The 19249-nt window shown below is 42.6% G+C and overlaps 1 pseudogene; it reads right to left on the bottom strand.

Moving 5' to 3' along the window:
• Positions 1–11366: 11366 nt before the first annotated feature.
• LOC110740993 lies at positions 11367–12301 on the bottom strand (annotated as a pseudogene).
• Between the last annotated feature and the right edge of the window lie 6948 nt (positions 12302–19249).

Genomic DNA, 19249 nt, shown 5'->3' with positions numbered 1-19249 from the left:
CTTGGATTAGTTGTAAAAGTATACTGTAAACTCTAGAGCAATCACTATAAAGAAGTGACAAGAAGTATAGCCAAAAACTAAGAGAAAATGGAATAACATAAAAGGTTTATTTAAAACAGTAAAAGGCAGAAAAAGAATGAAAGACAAAAAATAGATCCCCGCTGGCAAGGGGCATGGAAAAGAGAGAAGAAAAGGAATAAGCTTAACAAATAGAAAACAGTAACAAATATGATAGATGTCAATCAAACTATATCAATGATCACTTTAACATCAATAGCTGAAATGTACCAATCAAAAGACAGTGATTGTCAAAGTGGATCAAAAAAGACTTATCAACATGTCTACAAGAAACTCACTTTGAATATAAAGACACATACATATTAAAAGTAACAGATGGAGAAAGACATACCATGTTAATACTAATAAAAAAATTTGGAACACTGACAGCACCAAATGCTGGTGAGGATGTTCAGCAACAGGATCTATCCATTCATTGCTACAGCTACTTTGGAGGAAGTTTTAGTCATTTTCTACAAAGCTAAGCATCCTATTACCAAACAATCCAGCAGTTGTGCTCCTTGGTATTCACCTAAAGGAGATGAAAACTTTTGTCCTTACAGAAATCTGCACATTGATGTTTACAGCAGGTTTATTTATAGTTGCTAAATCTTGGAAGCAACCGTGACGTCCTTCAGTAAGTGATTGAGTAAGTAAAGTGTGGAACATCTAGACAATTTTGCTGTGAACCTAAAACTGGCTCTAAAAAGTAGTCTATTTTTTTAAAAAGAGTTTTAGGAGGGGAAATCATCATCAGATTTTTATTTTTAAGAGGTCACTCTGGCTTCAGTGACCCACATGGGTGGAAATAAAGAACAAAAATGGGTGTAGAGGAACAGTTAACTGCAATGGTACAGGTGAGAGATGGTGCTAGTTTGGTCTCAGGTGGCAGCAAAGGAGAAAATGAAAAGATGATAGCCCTGGAGGGGAAATAAGATTCACAGACGTGTCTCTCTGGAAATCAATGAACTATTTGCCCTTAGTTTCCTTATCTGCTAAAAGAGAGAGAGGAGTATGGGGGTTGACCAGAGGTCTTCATGATTTAGGGATAACCTATCACTGAACCAAACGTAAGGCAAACAGAATCAACTGAATGCTTGAGTCAGACATGTTTTCCTTTGTAATGGCAGCTCTATATTAAACAAGAGCAATATGAGGCAGATGATGGTTTTTATGAGAGAATTTTGAAAACATAACTTCCTGAACACTCTTTAAATAAAACAACCCATTTCTTTGTTATCCTAACTGTGCTAATAGTGGCTATTAAACATGATAATGTAATCAAATATGAAAAGAGCCATTAAGAGACAAAGACAATATGTGGAGAGGTTCCAAACTACTTCAAACAGGAGTCCCAGAAGTAAACAAAGGAAATGGAAGAGAAGTGCTATTTGAAGAGATAATAGCTAATACACTGATAGACTTTGAGAAAGTCAGAATCCCTCAGATTAAAAGTAACAGGAAGTACAGAGCAGGAAAAGTGAAAGTAAACTTACACCTACACATTATGATGGAACAGTAGAAAACCAAAGCTGAAGAGGAAAACTCTTAAAGCTCCCAGAGAGAAAGTACAGATTTCTTAAAAGGAATGACGATTAGATGGACAGCAGACTTTTCATCAGCAAAAACAAGTGCCAGAGGACAACAGGTAATAAGGGAAGTTAGTGCTGATGATAAATAACCATCAACATAAAAATCTATACTCACATAAACTATCATTTAAAAGCACCTGAGAAATGTAACTGCACGATCATTGATGAAAAGGACATAGTATAGAAGAATAATAACAGCAAACATTTATTGAATACTTACTATGTGCAAAGATAGTGTTCAAAGCCCAAAAGTTATTTAATTCTCACATCAATCTTGAGGGAGCTAGTATAATTACCCTGATTTTACACAAAAAAAACTGAAGCACAGAGAAGCACAGAAAGGTTGAGTTACTTATCCAAGATCACACAGCCGTAAAGTGGCAGAGCCAAGGCTCTACACCAGGCAGCCTGGTTTTGAAGCCTGTGTATGTTCTCACCACTCCCAGAGACTGGGGGAAGGAGTCAGACTCAGGCAAAGAGCAGCAGGCACAGAAATGAGTAATACTATGAGGGTACTATGTTTTTAAAACTTGAGAGAATTGAATTCTTATGTGTTCTTTTAAGAAACAAAATTAAAATTCTTGGCAATACTGACAAGGCAGATGGAAGAAAAGTGGGAGTGAACTTTGTTCTCTAGTAAGTGTGGAAAGTCCAGGAAGTGATCAGAGATAAATATTGGACTTTGGACTTTTTGGGTTGCTTTGTAGGTTTAGTTAAATGCAGAAGTTAACAGTTAAAGGGTAAAAACACTAAAAACATATGTAAAGACAATACGAGACCTTATTATGAGGAAGAACATGGAATTTACCTTTATTCCCACTGATAGAATTAATTAAATGTGCCAGGTGCAGTGGCTTACGCCTATAATCCCAGCACTTTGGGAGGCTGAGGTGGGTAGATCACCTGAGGTCAGGAGTTTGAGACCAGCCTGGCCAACATGGTGAAACCCCATCTCTACTACAAAAAAAAAAAAAAAAAAAAAAAAATTAGCTGGGCGTGGTGGTGGGCACCTGTAATTTCAGTTACATGAGAGGCTGAGGCAGGAGAATCACTTGAACTCAGGAGGCGGAGGTTGCAGTGAGCCAAGATCACGTCACTGCACTCCAGTCTGGGCAACAAGAGTAAAACTTCATCTGAAAACTAACAAACAAACAAAAAAAGAATGAATTAAATGAACCGTGGCCAATGGCCAGTGGCCAGTGTTCCTTCTCTGCAGATAAACCTTAGGAGTTTACAGCACACAGACCAGATCAGTCAGGAGTGGCCATCACACCATGGGGCACCCTCAGTGGCCTTCTGCATTTTTTGCCAGAAGTTAGCATGTGCCTGTGACCTAAGCCTCACCTGTAAGCCCAGGACAGAGCTGTGAACTGTAAGTAGAATGTCACGTGGCCCTTACAGAGCAACTCTAACTCAGCGGTTAGTTGAGTGGAGGTCATAAACCAAAATAAAATTGTAAGCCCCCCAGTTGGCTAAACAGGCCTCTGTCTTGGCCAACAGGATCCCAAAGAAACCTGAGAAACTACTTCATGCCATGATGGAAAAGGCAAGGTTGGACATGCCTCCTTTTACCCTGGTAAATGGTAAAATGACTGGTTATTTTAAAAAGAGGGATGCTTAGGACAAAACAAAGTCCAAGCATGTCATAAATGGTCTGTGTAAATCACGTTCAGGTTCCTAAAAGAACTTATGAGAGAAATTTTGTATGTGATTAAGGTGTCTATAATTAAAAGGAGATTGTAATCATCTTTCTAGAGATTGGGCTTTGATGTTAAAAACACATTAAGGCACTAAATAATTGATTAGAACAACAGATTTTCTTTCTTTTTTTTTTTTTTTCCTGAGATGGAGTCACGCTCTGTCACCCAGGCTGGAGTGTAGTGGTGTGATCTCAGCTCACTGCAATCTCTGCCTCCTGGTTCAAGCAATTCCCCTGCCTTGGCCTCCTGAGTAGCTGGGACTACAGGCATGCACCACCATGCCTGGCTAATTAGAGATGGGGTTTCACCGTGTTGGCCAGGCTGGTCTCAAACTCCTGACCTCAAGTGATCCACCTGCCTGGGCCTCCCAAAATGCTGGGATTACAGGCGTGAGCCACTGTGCCCAGCCCAAGATTTTTTTAAAGTGTTGATTTACTCTTAATAAAATTGAATTATAAGAAGTCTTAAATGATGCATTCTCCTTCAGCACCGTCTAACTATGTCATGCCACTCTCTCCTGCCCTGTGAGGTTTCCACTGAGAAGTCTGCTGCAAAGATACTGGAGCTCCTTTGTATGTTTCTTTTCTTTTGCTGCTTTTTGGATCCTCTCTTTATCCTTGACCTTTGGGAGTTTGATTATTAATTGCCTTGAGGCAATCTTGTTTGGATTAAATCTGCTTGGTGCTCTATAACCTTCTTGTATTTGAATATTGATATCTTTCTCTACGTTTGGGAAGCTCTCTTATTATCCCTTTGAATAAACTTTCTACCCCAATCTCTCTTTTTACCTTCTCTTTAAGGCCAATAGCTTAGATTTGCCCTTTTGAGGCTATTTTCTGAATCTCGTAGGTATGCTTCATTCTACTTTATTCATTTTTCTTTTGTCTCCTCAAACTGTGTATTTTTGAATAGCCTATCTTCGAGCTCACTAATTCTTTCTTCTCTTGATCAATTCTGCTGTCAAGAGATTGTGATGTTGGCCAGGCATGGTGGCTCACACCTGTGATCCCAGCACTTTGGGAGGCCAAGGTAGACAGATCACCTCAGGTCAGGAGTTCGAGACCAGCCTGGTCAACGTGGTGAAATCCTGTCTCTACTAAAAATACAAAATTAGCTGGGTGTGGCGGTGCTCGCCTGTAATCCCAGCTACTCAGGAGGCTGAGGCAGGAGAATCACTTGAACCTGGGAGGCAGAGGTTGCAGTGAGCTGAGATCATGCCACACCACTAAAAAAAAAAACAGAGATTGTGATGAATTCTTCAGTATGTCAATTGCATTTTTCAGCTCCAGGATTTCTGCTTGATTTTTTTTTTTTAAGATAGGGTCTCATTCTGTTGCCCAGACTAGAATGCAGTGGCATGATCACAGCTCACTGCAGCCTTGACCTCCTAGGCTCAATAGATCCTCCTGCCTCAGCCTCCCAAGTAACTAGGACTACAGGTGCGCACCACCGCATCCTGCTAATTTTTGTATTTTTTGTAGAGGCAGGGTTTTGCCATGTTGCCCAGGCTGGTCTTGAACTCCTGGGCTCATGTGATCTACACACCTCGGCCTCCCAAAATTCTGAGATTACAGACATGAGTCACTGCATCCAGTCTGACTCTTTTTTAATTATTTCAATCTCTGTTAAGTTTATCTGATAGGATTCTAAATTCCTTCTCTGTGTTATCTTGAATTTTGTTAAATGTTACCAAAACAGCTATTTTGAATTATTTCTCTGAAAGGTCACATATCTCTGTCTCTCTGGGATTGGTCTCTGGTGACTTATTTACTTCGTTTGGTGAGGTCATGTTTTCTTGTATGGTCTTGACGCTTGTAGATGTTTGTCAGTGTCTGGGCGTTGAAGAGTGAGGTATTTATTATAGCCTTTGCAGTCTGGGCTTGTGTGTACTCATCCTTCTCAGGAGGGGTTTCCAGGTTTTCAAAGGGACTTGAAAGTTGTGATCTAAGTCTTTGGTCACTGCAGCCACATCTGCTTTAGGAGGCACTTAAAGCCTAGTAATGTTGTGGCTCTTGCAAACTCATAGAGGTACCACCTTGGTAGTCTTGGGTAAGATCCAGGAGAGTTCCCTGGATTAGTAGGCAGAGACTCTTCCTCTCTTCCCTTGCTTTCCCCCAAACAAATGAAGTCTCTCTCTCGGCCGACTGCTTAGAACTGGGGGAGGATTGACACAAGCACCCCTGTGGTCACCACCACTAGGACAGTGCTGGGTCAGACCTGAAGCCAGCACAGCCCTACTCTCACCCAAGGCCTGTAGTGACCACTGCCTGGCTACTGCCTGTGTTTACTCAAGCACCAAGGGCCGTACAATCATCGGGTGGCAAAGCCAACTAGGCTTGTGTTCTTCCCTAAAGGGCAGTGAGTTTCCCTTGGTCCCAGTGGGTCCAGAGATGCTGTCTGGGAGCCAGGGTTTTGAGTTGGGAACCTTAGAAATCTACCTTGTGCTCTGCTCTACTGTGGCTGAGCTGGCACCCAAGCCACAGACAAAGTCCTTTCCACATCTCTCTCCCCTTACTTCAAGAAGAGGAGCCTCTTGCCATGGCCACCATGGCCCACTCATTCCCAGGCCCATGGTAAGCACTGCCAGGCTATCACCATGTTCACTCAAGGCCCAAGGGCTCTTTAGTCAGCTTGTGGTGAATTCTGCCAGTCCTTAGTCTCTGCCTTCAGGACAGTGTGCTCCCTTCTGGCCTAGGGCAGGTCCAGAAATGCTGTCCAAGAGCCAAGGCCTAGAATCAGGGACCCTAGGAGTCCACTTGGTGCTCTACCCAACTGTAGCTGAGCTGGTACTCATGCTGTAAGACAAAATCCTCTTTACTCTTCCCTCTCCTTTCCTCAAGCAGAAGGGATCTCTCTGCATAACCACCATAGCTGGGAATGTGCTGGGTCACACCTGAAGCCAGCACAGCTCTGAGTCTCACCCAAGGCCTGCAGAGAGTACTACCTGGTTACTGCTGCTGCTTTTTCAGGGTCCAGGGACTCTTTAGTCAGCAGGTGATGAATCCTGCCAGGACTGGGTCCTTCCTTTCTAGGCAGTAGTTTCCTTCTGGCCCAGGGTGTGTTTAGAAATGTTGTCTGGGAGCTAGGGACTGGAATGCAGGCTTCAGGACTCTGCCTGTTGCCCTACTGTGGCTGAGCTGGTATCCAAGTTACAAGACAAAGTCCTCTATACTCTCCCTTCTTCTCTCCTCAAGCAATGGGAGGAGTCTCTGTTGGAGCTGCGAGCTGCGCTGCCTGGGGTTGGGGGAGTGGTGATGCAAACACTCCATTGGCTGCCCCAACTGGTATCTAACTGGGTTGTGTGTCTCCTAAGTCCATTGGCTCTGAGCCCAGCACAACACCTGGGTAAGATCCAGGAGAGTTCCCTGGATTAGTAGACAGAGATTTTCCTCTCTTGCCTTACTTTCCCCCAAACAAATGAAGTCTCTCTCAGCTGACTGCTTAGAGCTGGGGGAGGGTTGACACAAGCACCCCTGTGGTCACCACCACTGGGACAATGCTGGGTCAGACCTGAAGCCAGCATAGCCCAAGCCTTGCCTGGAAATTTAGGTCCTGTGACCTAAACTGCCTTTCATATTTATTTAGGACCCCAGCGCATTTTAGCTCATAATGGCAGGGCTTGCCAGAACTCAGGTTCCCAACACTAGTTGGGATGATTTGCCTGTGGCTAGGGCTAGTCTAAATGCTCCGTTTGTGGGTGCCAGCTGAGTTCTGCCCCATGTTGCTTTCCACTATGACAGGGCAGCACTGAGTTCCAATGCAAAGCCCCCGACACTCACTGTGCTCTCTGTCTTCCAAGTGCACAGAGTCTCTCTATGCACTGCCAGGGGATGAAGTAAGGGTGATGTAGGTGATTCAAGGCTGTTTTTCCTACCCTCTTCAGTGCTTCTTTCTTTAATATGGTGTTAAAACAAGGTACTGTAATTACTCACCTGATTTTTGGTTCTTATAAAGGTGTTCTTGTGTGGATAGTTGTTCAATTTGTTATTCCTGAGGGGATTGTGAGAGAGACAATCGTTGGATGCTTCTATTTGGCCATCTTGCTCCACTTCCCTAATCTGTTTCTTTTTAAAAATTTCTCAGATTGATATCTCAGAAGCTCAACTTCTGCCATACTCTGCTGCTTTCAGCTTTTTATCCCTTTGGAAAGGCCTGGGATGCTCTCCTTCAAATTTTGTTGGCTTCTGTGACTTTTTTTTCTTTTTCCTCCAGTTCTAAATCTGTTTTTATGGCCTGATATAAAATGTTTTATCCTGAAAGTTTTTAAAGAAGGCAATATTTTGGGCATAGTGGTTCACATCTGTAAACCCAGCCACTCTGGGAGGCCGAGGCAGGAGGAATGCTTTAGCCCAGGAGTTCAAGGTCAGCAAAGGCAATATAGTGACACTGTATCTCTACAGAAAATTTTTTTAAAAATTAGCCAGGCCTGGTGACATATGCCTGTAGTCCCAGCTACTCAAGAGGCTGAGGTGGGAGGATTGCTTGAGCCCGTGAAGTCAAGAATGCAGTGAGCCAAGATCACACCACTGCACTCCAGCCTAGGTGATGGAGCAAGATCCTGTCTCAAAAAAATTAAAAATTAAAAATTAATAATTAAAAAAAGAAGGCCATATTTTCCTCCAGTATAACTTAATTCTGTACTCTTGGCTTTTTCTAACATATTTAGGGGCCAGGAGCCCTCCAAAGGTTTGCTGAAAAAAATCAACTCACAAAAGACAGATTGGTTGAAAAGAAAGCATATAGATTTGTTTGGTATATATATGTGAGAATTTTCAGAGTAAAGACCCAAGATACAGGGAAAATTGTTCATTTTTATGCTTAGGTTCAACAAAGTATGAACAGCCACGTAAAAAACTAAAGATGTAATTGAATGCTAGTAGACAGTGTGGGGAAAGGAGTAAGGCCTGTCTGTCTAGATTCTTCTTCACCTCCCTGAGTATGCATCTCCTTCCTTCTGGGTATAGGGGTCTTATAACCTATAGTCCAGCAAGGAAGTTCAGAGAATTTCTTCATGGCCAGAGAAAAGTGGAGAAAAATTAGAGGAATATTTTTAAGTTTTATGGCTGGATTTGAGAAAAAGGGGCTCTGGTTTCTAGGACTCACCTTGGGGAGGAGAGATTCTAGTTTTTATAGCCAGCCTAAAGGGAAAATGGCACTGAGAAACAGGAGGGCAGGAGAAGGCCAAACAGAAACTTTTACTTCTGAGGCTGCTCCTTTGTTATGTGAAAGGAAGATACCATGGCCCCACACAATCATTAAGGCAAACTCAAGTTGGAAACTGCTTAGGGCAAACCTGCCTCCCATTCTATTCAAAGTCATCCCTCTGCTCACTGACATAGATGCGTATCTGACTACCTCTTTTGGAAAGGCTAATCAGAAACTCAAAAGAATGCAACCATTTTTGTCTCACCAGTCTGTGACCTGGAAGCTCCCCCCCAACTTCCAGTCTTCCTGCCTTTGCTTCAAGTTGCCTTTCCAGGCAACTTCTTACTTCTTACTTACGTTGATTGATGTCTCATGTCTCCCTAAAATGTATGAAACCAAACTGTGCCCTGACCACCTTGGGCACATGTCAGGACTTCCTGAGGCTACATCATGGGCAGGTCCTCAACCTTGGCAAAATAAACTTTCTAAATTAACTGAGACCTGTCTCAGATTTTCTGGGTTCATAGTTATCACTCTGGGGTATTGTTTTCTGAACCCCAAGGTATGTCTAAAGTGGTCAACATAACCAGACAACTTCCCATGCTGTAGCTAAGAGTCACATATGTCCCTCCTCAAGGCCTCTATAATATGGTGGTCACTCAATCCAGGACACACTCTTTCTGTGTGTCTGATTAATTTATCTTTTTAGCAAGTCTGACATTCAGGTTATCCAAATGGGCTTCCCATAAGGAAAAACTGTAGCAGGACGAGCTGCAGACAAACCTCCTCAGACACCAAGTTAAAGAAGGAAGTGGTTTATTCGGCCGGGAGGATCGGCAAGACTCCTGTCTCAAGAGCCGAGCTCCCCGAGTGAGCAATTCCTGTCCCTTTTAAGGGCTCACAACTCTAAGGGAGTCCGTGTGAGAGGGTCGTAATCGATTTGAGCAAGCAGAGGGTACGTGTCTGGGGGTGCTGCATGCACTGGTAATCAGAACGAAACAGAACAGGACAGGGATTTTTACAATGCCTTTCCATACAATGCCTGGAATCTATAGATAACATAACCGGTTAGGTCAGTGGTCCATCTTCAACTACCAGGCTTAGGTCAGGCAGCCCCAGGCCTGGTTTTGGGTCTGGTTCCTTGGTTTCAGGTCTGGTTCCCAGGCATCGGGCTACCTGCCTTTAATTTTGCTTCTCTTTCTTTTTCGGAGTATAAAACAATATAAAACAATATGAGAGGGTCTGTCTCTCTTCTCTCAAAACAATCACTGTAGAAGAGTTTTTTTCCTCCTTTTTGGCAACTAGCCTAAGAAACAAAAATTTTAAGACAATTCCTATGTTGTTTTTATTAGGTTTTTAAAAAATTACCTTTAAAAACCAAACATTAAAAGAGTTAAGGTTTTTACATCCATATAACTTTCTATACAGCTTTTAAAGTCTTTTGGCCAGCATGGTGGCTCACACCTGTAATCCCAGCACTTTGGGAGGTCAAGATGTGTGGATCACTTGGGGCCAGGAGTTTGAGACCAGCCTGGGGAACATAGTGAAACCCTATCTCTACTAAAAATACAAAAATAAGCCGGGCATGGTGGCTTGCACCTGTAAACCCACCTACTCAGGAGGTTGAGGCAGGAGGATCCCTTGAACCAGGGAGACAGATGTTGCAGTGAGCCAATATCAGGCCACTGCACTCCAGCCTGGGCAACAGAGTAAGACTGTCTCAAAAATAATAACAATAAAAATCAAGTCTTTTTATTATCACTCTGGTTAAGTGAATATTATTTTATAATGACCCGTGGTTCTGTTTCAATAAAATGTTTTGAGTCTTTTAACATTTTTTGACAAACAGTCTCAAAAGTCAAATCCTAACTTAAGCCTCTGACTTAGATTTATTGCTGGAGGCTTATCAGAACTATAAAAATTAATCATCCCAAGGTTATAGAATCTTTCTATAGCTTCCAATTAAGATAAACTTTAGTATCATCACCTCCAGCCTGATGGTTAGACATCAGTTGAGAGACTCCCTCCATTCCCATTAAATAGGGTTTTTATCAAATATGTTAACTAGCTCTTGTTCTGTTAAGTTGAAGGGATTTGACTCCTGGGTACTCCTATCTCATCTCAAAGGAGCACTGACTCCTAGTAAATCTTAAATGTCAATACTGTTATCTGGCAGCAAACTTAAGTTAACCAAAACCTCATCCTCAGAACTGAGAGATGATAACAGCCAAAATACACTGCTTTCATGCTACACTTGTTAAATCAAGTTTAGCCTAAAGCTGCCTCCTTACATATTTTAAGTTTGGCCTAAAGGTTTCTCCGTATATTGTGAACAAATGGAGGTATAGACTGTAGCCTACACTTGTGCCAGTCACCGAGCTTTGGCCAATCAGATGTAGCCAACTGTTCAACTGTTCAAATAAGGCAAATGCCAACCTGTAACCAACCCAGATTTTTCTCTACCTCACTTGTATTTTCTGTGCAACACCTTCCTTTTTCTGTCCACAAATCTTCCACCACGTGACTGTGCTGGAGTCTCAGAGCCTATCCTGGCTCATGAGGTTGCCTGATTCGTGAATCATTCATTGCTCAATTAAACTTTTAAATTTAATTTGGCTAAAAATTTTTTAAATCACACTGGACAAGACCTATATTCAAAAGCATAAATACTAATTTAATAATTTTTCCTCAGCCGGGTGCAGTGGCTCACGCCTGTAATCCCAACACTTTGGGAGGCCAAGGCAGGCGGATCATGAGGTCAGGAGATCAAGACCATCCTGGCCAACATGTGAAATGCCGTCTCTACTAAAAATACAAAAATTAACCAGGTGTGGTGGCACGTGCCTGTAATCCTATCTACTCGGGTGGCTGAGGCAGGACGATCACTTGAACCTGGGAGGCAGAGATTGCAGTGAGCCGAGATTGCGCCACTGCACTCCAGCCTGGCAACAGTCCTCTATCCAAATTAAAATCATTGTTCTGTGCCTTAATACTACACAATTTAAATGTTTACTTCTTATTTGTCAGTTTCCCTTTCCTGTCATTGTCAGAGCCAGGCAGGGTTTATGTCCTTTTGTTTTGTTTTCCACAGTTGAAAAAACAGACAAACAAAAACCCCTTTTTCTTTTCTTTTCTTTCTTTCTTTTTCTTTTTTTTTTTTTTACCATTTCGGTTTTTATTAATAAAATAGAAACCTAAACTCAGACAACTGCTTTATTCTTGCATCTAATCTGACCATATATTGGAGTAGCAATTCTTTATAAAAGAGCTTAGGTGAGAACCGTCAATATATCAGTTTCATCAAAAACTCTAGGTTGGAATACCTTAAAAAGAGCAAATTAAATATCAGAAAGCACAGAAATCTCTCCCTCAAACAAGAGGGGCTTCGTTTAATAGTCTTTAATATAGCTCATTTGCAATCACATGAAACTCCATCAAGATCAATCATGTTGCACAATCCCTAAAGGATAAAACTGAGGAAACTCATGAATAATTTTCACAGCTTCATTGTAAAGTCCAAGATCAAAAGGATGGTTATCTTCTTTAAACTGGACATAAGATGTACATGTGATGGTGGCCTTGGCAGTTACTCTTCCAACCACTTCCATAATTCCGGAGATTTCTTCATCAAAGGGTTCCATCAATTCGATGGTTCCATTTTTTTCCTTCTCCATCTGAAAGAATAAAAATTTTTCCAGTGGGATGAATCTTTTCTAGCCTCCCTATGAAGCAGACAGGTTTGTCGATGAACTGAGCTAGCATTCCGGCGTTGATACGCAACCTGGGCAACTCCATCGTGTTCACCATGATTATGGTTCAACGCTGCAGCAGGCGGGAAACCCACGAAAAACCCCTTTTTCTTTTTGAGCTATTTATAGCATACAAAATTGGGTAAAGCAACAAATACTCCCTTTCTCTGTACCTGAAAGCTCCAAAATTTAAAACTTATTTAGAATCCCACCGGGCTGAATCTACTTTCATTGCTAATGTCCCACTGCTAAAACTTACCTCTAGGGGAAATATAAGCACCTTTCCTCTAGGCCCAGGGACTACTGCGGAAGCAGTGGACATGTGGGATTGTAAGTATGGATTCTGAGGGCTCAGGGATTACTGCGGAAGCAGCGGACATGTGGGATTGTAAGTATGGATTCTGAGGGATAGAATTAGTGCAGACCCTCCACATCAAGGGCAGGTATTCAGATGCCTAAACAGCTTACAAAATGAGAGACTTTTCCTCCTGGGTCATTATGTGGCCCCTTTCCATCTACCCCAACTATAAAGAATTTCCTGCTTCCTATAGAGTTAAAAGAAAATTGCCCAGAGGATATCAAGTGACAAAGCTTCCTGAGTATAGTACTCCCAGTTATGAGATTTATGAAGATAGATAGATACAATGATGCATAGTTTTTATGCCTGGGGAGATCTTATTATTTTTTATTAGTCATCTTAGAACAAATTACTAAAAAGACTGCAAAAAGCATTGCAATACAACAAAAGTCTCTAAACTCCCTAGTTTAAATGGTTTTAACAAAATGCTTATGTTCTGCACAGCTAATTGCTACAAGTCTGTAACTAAAACCAAGACTGCAGTCGCTCAATGCATAAAATTTATAGATAAATCAGTTCTGTAAACTTGCCTTTTGACTTTTTGGCTCTTATACTACTTAGAAGATTTTAAAGGTTTGATGAATGCCTGCACACTTCCACTCCTGCCTGGCCTAGAATGCTTAAATTGACTATGAGTCTTTTGGATCTAAGTGTCTTGGCTATGGGGGTCCCAGCAAGGGACAGGATGGATGCAGGCCAGGTAGCTACACCACTGCGGCAACAATACACAACAAAATAAAAGTTTGGCCATTGATGTTGCTTCTGGCAAATCTTGGCCAGAAAGGGGAGAATGGAAACCAAAAATAAAATTCTAAGCATCCCAGTTGGCTAAATAGACCCTTCTCTTGGCCAACAGGATCCCAGAGAAACCTGAAAAACTACTTCATGCCATGATGGGAAAGGCAAAGTTGAATACACCTCCTTTTACCCTCCTGCCTTTTGAGTTTAGGCACAACTGACCAGCACTAACTCAAAAGACTGACAACAGACTCTGTAGCAGTAAGATACCAAATTCCAACTTGACTGTGGTATAGCACCCCATGGCAGATCGCAGGCCCTGAAGGAAATCAAAGTAATTCACCCCAAAATATATTTCTTTGACATATTTCGTAATGGCCCTGCAAAGCTGTCTCTTGTGGGAAATGTGTCCTCTGTAGAGAATCCCCTTCCATAACTAGATCTTTTCCAGAGATTGATGCCTTTAAGGTCCCATAAGAGACATTTACCATCTATTCTCTCTGAAGCCTGCTACCTGGAGGCTTCATCTACATGATCAGAACCTTAGCTTCCACAACTCCCCTTGTCTTAACGCGATAATTTCTTTATGCTGACTTCAAACTCTTAAGGGGCAAAGCTTAACTTTTCAACCAGTTGCCAATCAGGAAATCTTGGACTCCACCTATAACGTGGAAGCCACCTCATTCAAGATGCTCTGCCTTTCCAGGCCAAACAAGTATATACCTTCCATGTATTGATTTATGTTTTTAACTTGTAACTTCTGTCTCCCTAAAATGCATAAAACTGAGCGGTAACCAAACCACCTTGGGCACATGTTCTCAGGACCTCCTGAGGCTGTGTCACAGACCATGGCCCTTAACATTTGCAAAACAAGCCTCTAAACTGATTGAGACTTCTCTGAGATACTTGTTGGTTTACAAGGTTTATCTTCAGAGAAGAAATACCAGGAGTGTTAGTAGTCTACTGGGACTTGAGGAAGCAGGAGGAGAGTCCTCTAGACCTATAATTCTTGAAGCGAAGCTTCGATGGCTTTTATGGTGGCCAGGGCCCTAGGCTGCTCTAGGGACTCTGGTGACAGGTCAGATCTATGGCCTGAGATTTCCCCAGGCACAAACTTTGCTTCCATGTAGAATGCAAACCACTGGGGAGTTCGCAGCATCGTGCAAAGGAGAGCCCACAGGCAATGATTTTAGGGGATCCAAGATGTCAGAGCCTGACTATTTGAGATTCCTGGGCTATTCCAGGGCAGAGAGAATTTGGAAGTGGCAGAAAGGAAAGCATGTTAGGCAGTGCCTTTTTATTGAGGAGGTAAACTTTGGGGAAAAGTATACAAAATAGTGAGGGAGGGAAGGGCCATCTGCCCTGCCAGCAGAGGCAGCTGAGCCAACGCTGTCAGTTCACTCCCACGTCCAGAAGCCCAGGCAGTCCTGGGCAGGGTTGCAGTGACAGAAGCAACACTTCTTTTTTTTTTTTTTTTGAGAGGGGGGTCTTGCTCTGTCACTCAGGCTGTAGTACAGTGGCATGATCTCGGCTCACTGCAACTTCCACCCACCGGGTTCAGGCGATTCTCCTGCCTCAGCCTCCCCAGTAGCTGGGATTACAGGCGCCCACCACCTAGCCCGGTTAATTTTTTTATTTTTAGTGGAGACCGGGTTTCATCACATTGGCCAGACTGCTCCCAAACTCTTGACCTCAGATGATCCACCCGCCTCGGCCTCCCAAAGTGCTAGGATTACAGGCGTGAGCCACTGCACCCAGCCAGAAGTAACACTTCTTATAGTGGACAGCAGGGAAGTCGGCTGCTGGTGAGGAGGGGAATCATCCCTTGAACCCACCAAACTATCAGAGTCGCTTGGTGGGAGGAAAATAGGTCTTCCCACAAAGGATGGGCCTGCTCAGCCCAGGGTAGCCTAACACAGGTCACGCCTTTGAAAACAGATGATTTCATATCTATGGAAATGCCTCCTTTGCTAGAGGACTGTCAAATGGACCTTAAGATACATTTGAGTATGTGGAGCCCTCTAACAGTTTGGCTTTACCAGTACAAGCAATAGTCTTCATCAGGTAACAGCAGGTCAGGTAAGGCTAGAAGCTTACTCGTATCAGCTTGAGGTGATATTAGGGATCATGAAGGCCCTCTGATTCTGAGTGTACAAGTGAGCCAAGTCAGTAATAGAGCAGCACCACTGGGGCAGGTAGAAGACAGGAGCTGATAGATGTTCACAGAGCGGCACAAGGGTTGGAACCCAAAGTACAACAACCAGTTCCAAAGTTGAGCCAAGGACCTGAGGGAGCAGGTGGACATGGGAGGCCAGAGCCATAGCAGGGTTTAGCTGTGTGGGACACTTTCTAGGAACTGTATCCAAGGATTTCTTTCTTATATTATTTTAAATTATTTTTAATTTAATTTTTTTGGAGACAGACCGTCACTCTGTCACCCAGGCTGGAGTGCAGTGGTGCAATCATAGCTCACTGCAACCTCGAACTGCTGGGCTCAAGTGATCCTCCCACCTCAGCCTCCTGAGTAGCTAGCACTACAGGAGTGTGCCACCAAAGAGTTCTGTCCTTGAGATGACTTTGTTTTTTGATTTTTGTTTTTTTAGAGACAGGGCTTCACTCTGTCACCCATGCTGATCTTGAATGCCTGGCCTCAAATGATCCTCCTGCCTCAGCCTCTTGAGTTACTGGGATTACAGGCATGAAGCACCTCACCTGACACCTGACTCTGAGTGGCTGGTTACTTATTAGCCATGACATGAGACTGTGAAGTGACTTTTCTTCAAGGGTATCTTCAAGGCCCTGCTAGACATTTGACAAATATATGATAAGCATATCTCTGCTAGACATTTGACAAACATGCAATAAGTTTATCCACAACTTTATCCACAACTTGGCTAGTGGCCATTAGACCACATATACTGCATTTGTTCACTCTTCTCAAGGCGTAATGCCTCATCTTTCAGTATCTCTGGAGGATTGGCTTTAAGATAATCTATATTTCCATTAGCTGATACTGCCCTTACTGCTTTGCTATCTTTTCTTTTTTTGAGACAGAGTCTCGCTCTGTCATCCAGGCTGGAGCACAGTGGTGTGGTCTTGGCTCACTGCAACCTCCACCTCCTGGGTTCAAGTGATTCTTCTGTCTCAGCCTCCCGAGTAGCTGGGATCATAGGCATGTGCTACCATGCGCAGCTAATTTTTGTATTTTTAGTAGAGACAGGGTTTCACCATGTTGGCCAGGCTGGTCTTGAACTCCTGACCTCAAGTAATCCACTTGCTTTGGCCTTCCAAAGTGAGTTACAGGTGTGAGCCACCGCACCTGGTACGCCCCCACACTTTTTTCCTTAAATAAATAGAGACAGGGTCTCAGTGTGTTGCCAAGGCTGGTCTCAAACTCCTGGGCTCAAGCAATCCTCCCACCTTGGCCTCCAAAGTGCTGGGATTGCAGGTGTAAGCCACCACGCCCAGCCATCTGCTATCTTCTTTCACTACATTTTATAAATTTTAAAGTCTCTTTGAATACTCCTATTTTACTTTATTCTACATTGAGAGTTTTTTGATCCAGACTCTAGCAGGAGCTGTAGAAGTATTATTCTCTGTGTGGGACAGAAACTTTCTACATTCTGGATCTAGAGTGGGGCTCTAATAACGGATGAGAATTGAAAACTGGTACAAAGAAAAACAATTTTACAAAACATTTAGCTTTCAGAAGAAAACATAGGTAAATATAATTACGACCTTGATGCAAGGAAGAATTTCTTTAAAAAGATACCAAATGCACAAACTATAAAGGAAAAGATTATTAAAAAGTCAAATTTTAGAAAATAACATATCTGAAGAAAGATAAGAGGAATTATAATTGTTTCTCAAAAACCAGAGCTTTAAGAGATTGTAAAAAGACTGCACTGGGGTTTTACTACATAATCGACAACACGTTCAGTGTATTGGCTTAGTTATTGAATGTGTCAGAAAATTACCTTACCCAGTTTTACCTATAATACGAACTTTCTGACTGGGATTTGGAAATGACATCATAGGGAAGACACGGTGTATATGTACAAGGAACAAAGACAGCCAACTGTTTTGTTTTGTTTTTCTCCACAAAGAGCAAATCAAAAGAAATGGGTTTCACCTGAGGAACGATGTCATAGGAAAATAGTTACTGAAATGGATTTCTAATGGAAAATGCCAGACCCAATGTGCCCTTTTTAAATAATGAAAACGTATCTCTCCCAGTGAGCACTGAGCCGGTAGAAAAATTTTTTTGCCCTCCTCTAAGATAAATATTCCTGCTTACTCTTAAAACAGACTAACAGGCTGGCCATGGTGGGTTACACCTATAATCGCAACACTTTGGGAGTCCAAGGCAAGAGGACTCCTTGCAGCCAGGAGTTTAAGACCAGTCTGGTCAACATAGCCAGACACTGTCTCTACAAAAAAAAATTAGCTGCGTGTGGTGGTGCACACCTAGTTACTCCGAGGCTGAGGCAAGAGGATTACTTGAGCCCAGGAATTCGGAGCTGCAGTGAGCTGTGATCACACTACTGCACTCCAGCCTGGGTGACAGAGCAAGCCCTCGTCTCTTAAAAGAAGAAAAAAAAGACATAATTTCTAGTTTAGTCCCTAAATGAGAATTTCTTAACTAGGAATTTGCAATAGAATAATCTGCAGAATCTGGTGGAAAAAAATACAGGCCTTGGACCTGATTCCTGTGACACTGATTGAGTAAAGTCTGGCTGGGCCCTGGCATCCATGTTTTAAAAATTATATTCCCCCGGTGATTCTGGTATGAAGCTCCAGTTGAGAACTACTGTGACAGAACTTTTGGATTCTTCACTGTGATTAAGCTTTCTGCAGAATGCTCTGTAATAGCCCTCAATCCTTATGACTGTCCCCACCCCCTTGTTCTTCCATCTGTTTGCTCACTTGACCTTCCTAGGTTCTTGACGAGTAACCTATACATGCAAATCATGTTGAACAAATAATGTGTGGGGCAAGCAGGTAGCCTGGTAGCACCAAGTCACTAGCATGTAGTAACAATGAAATGAGAAGACTGAGAAGGTGAGAAAACGCAGAGAAAGAGAAAGAATGATGGAGAACCTGGAAGCATATCAAGCCTAAAAGAGGAAAAAAGGAATGGGAGCAAATGCATAAACCTATACCCTCCTCCCCTCATCCTGCCTGTAGAAATCCCTGCACCAGCTGTCTCCTTAGCAACCGCTTCCCATTGGTCACCAGCCTCAATGGGACTGATAAAACCTTCTGTTATTTCCCTTTCCGAGAGCTGAGGAGACAACTGCCTCTTCTTCAGTTCATTTGCTATTACTCTTGCTGATGTTCTACGCTGTTTGGAATGTCTAGCTATTCCCACGAGGGCTTTTTCCTTTCTAACCTTCACACAGGCTAAGTTCTCTGTAACGGAGCTCATGCTCCTTCCCTGTTTACCACCTTCCGAAGTTAACAGAGGGAATCTGGACAAATTTGTTTTGGACAAACATTACCTACAGACTCTAATTTTTGACACTCATGGCTGGATGGGTGAGATTAAAGTGGTTGTGAGGACAGATTCAGACAGGGACTTCTGAATCTCACTGCGATGTCTGCTTGTGGTTTGAAGATTTCTAAAAACTGCTTCAAGTGCCCTCAGATTTGATCTTCTTTTGCCTGTAAGATAAATGATTTATTCACTATGGCAAACGTTGGGCTAAAATTTTCAACACCAGTTCTTGGTTTGACAAAGACTATTGGGTTAAAACAACAACACAAGAAAAATCCTTGACCAGTCACTGAGACAATATATGAAATGAAATTTTTAAGAATCTTCTAGGAATTTTGTCTTTTTTTTTTTTTTTTTTTTAGAGACAAGGTCACACTCTGTCACTCAGGCTGGAGTGCAGTGATGTGATTAGA

Source organism: Papio anubis, chromosome 10, assembly GCF_008728515.1.
Source record: "Papio anubis isolate 15944 chromosome 10, Panubis1.0, whole genome shotgun sequence".
Lineage (NCBI taxonomy): Eukaryota > Metazoa > Chordata > Mammalia > Primates > Cercopithecidae > Papio > Papio anubis.
This window is presented reverse-complemented; position numbering and strand designations above follow the sequence as displayed.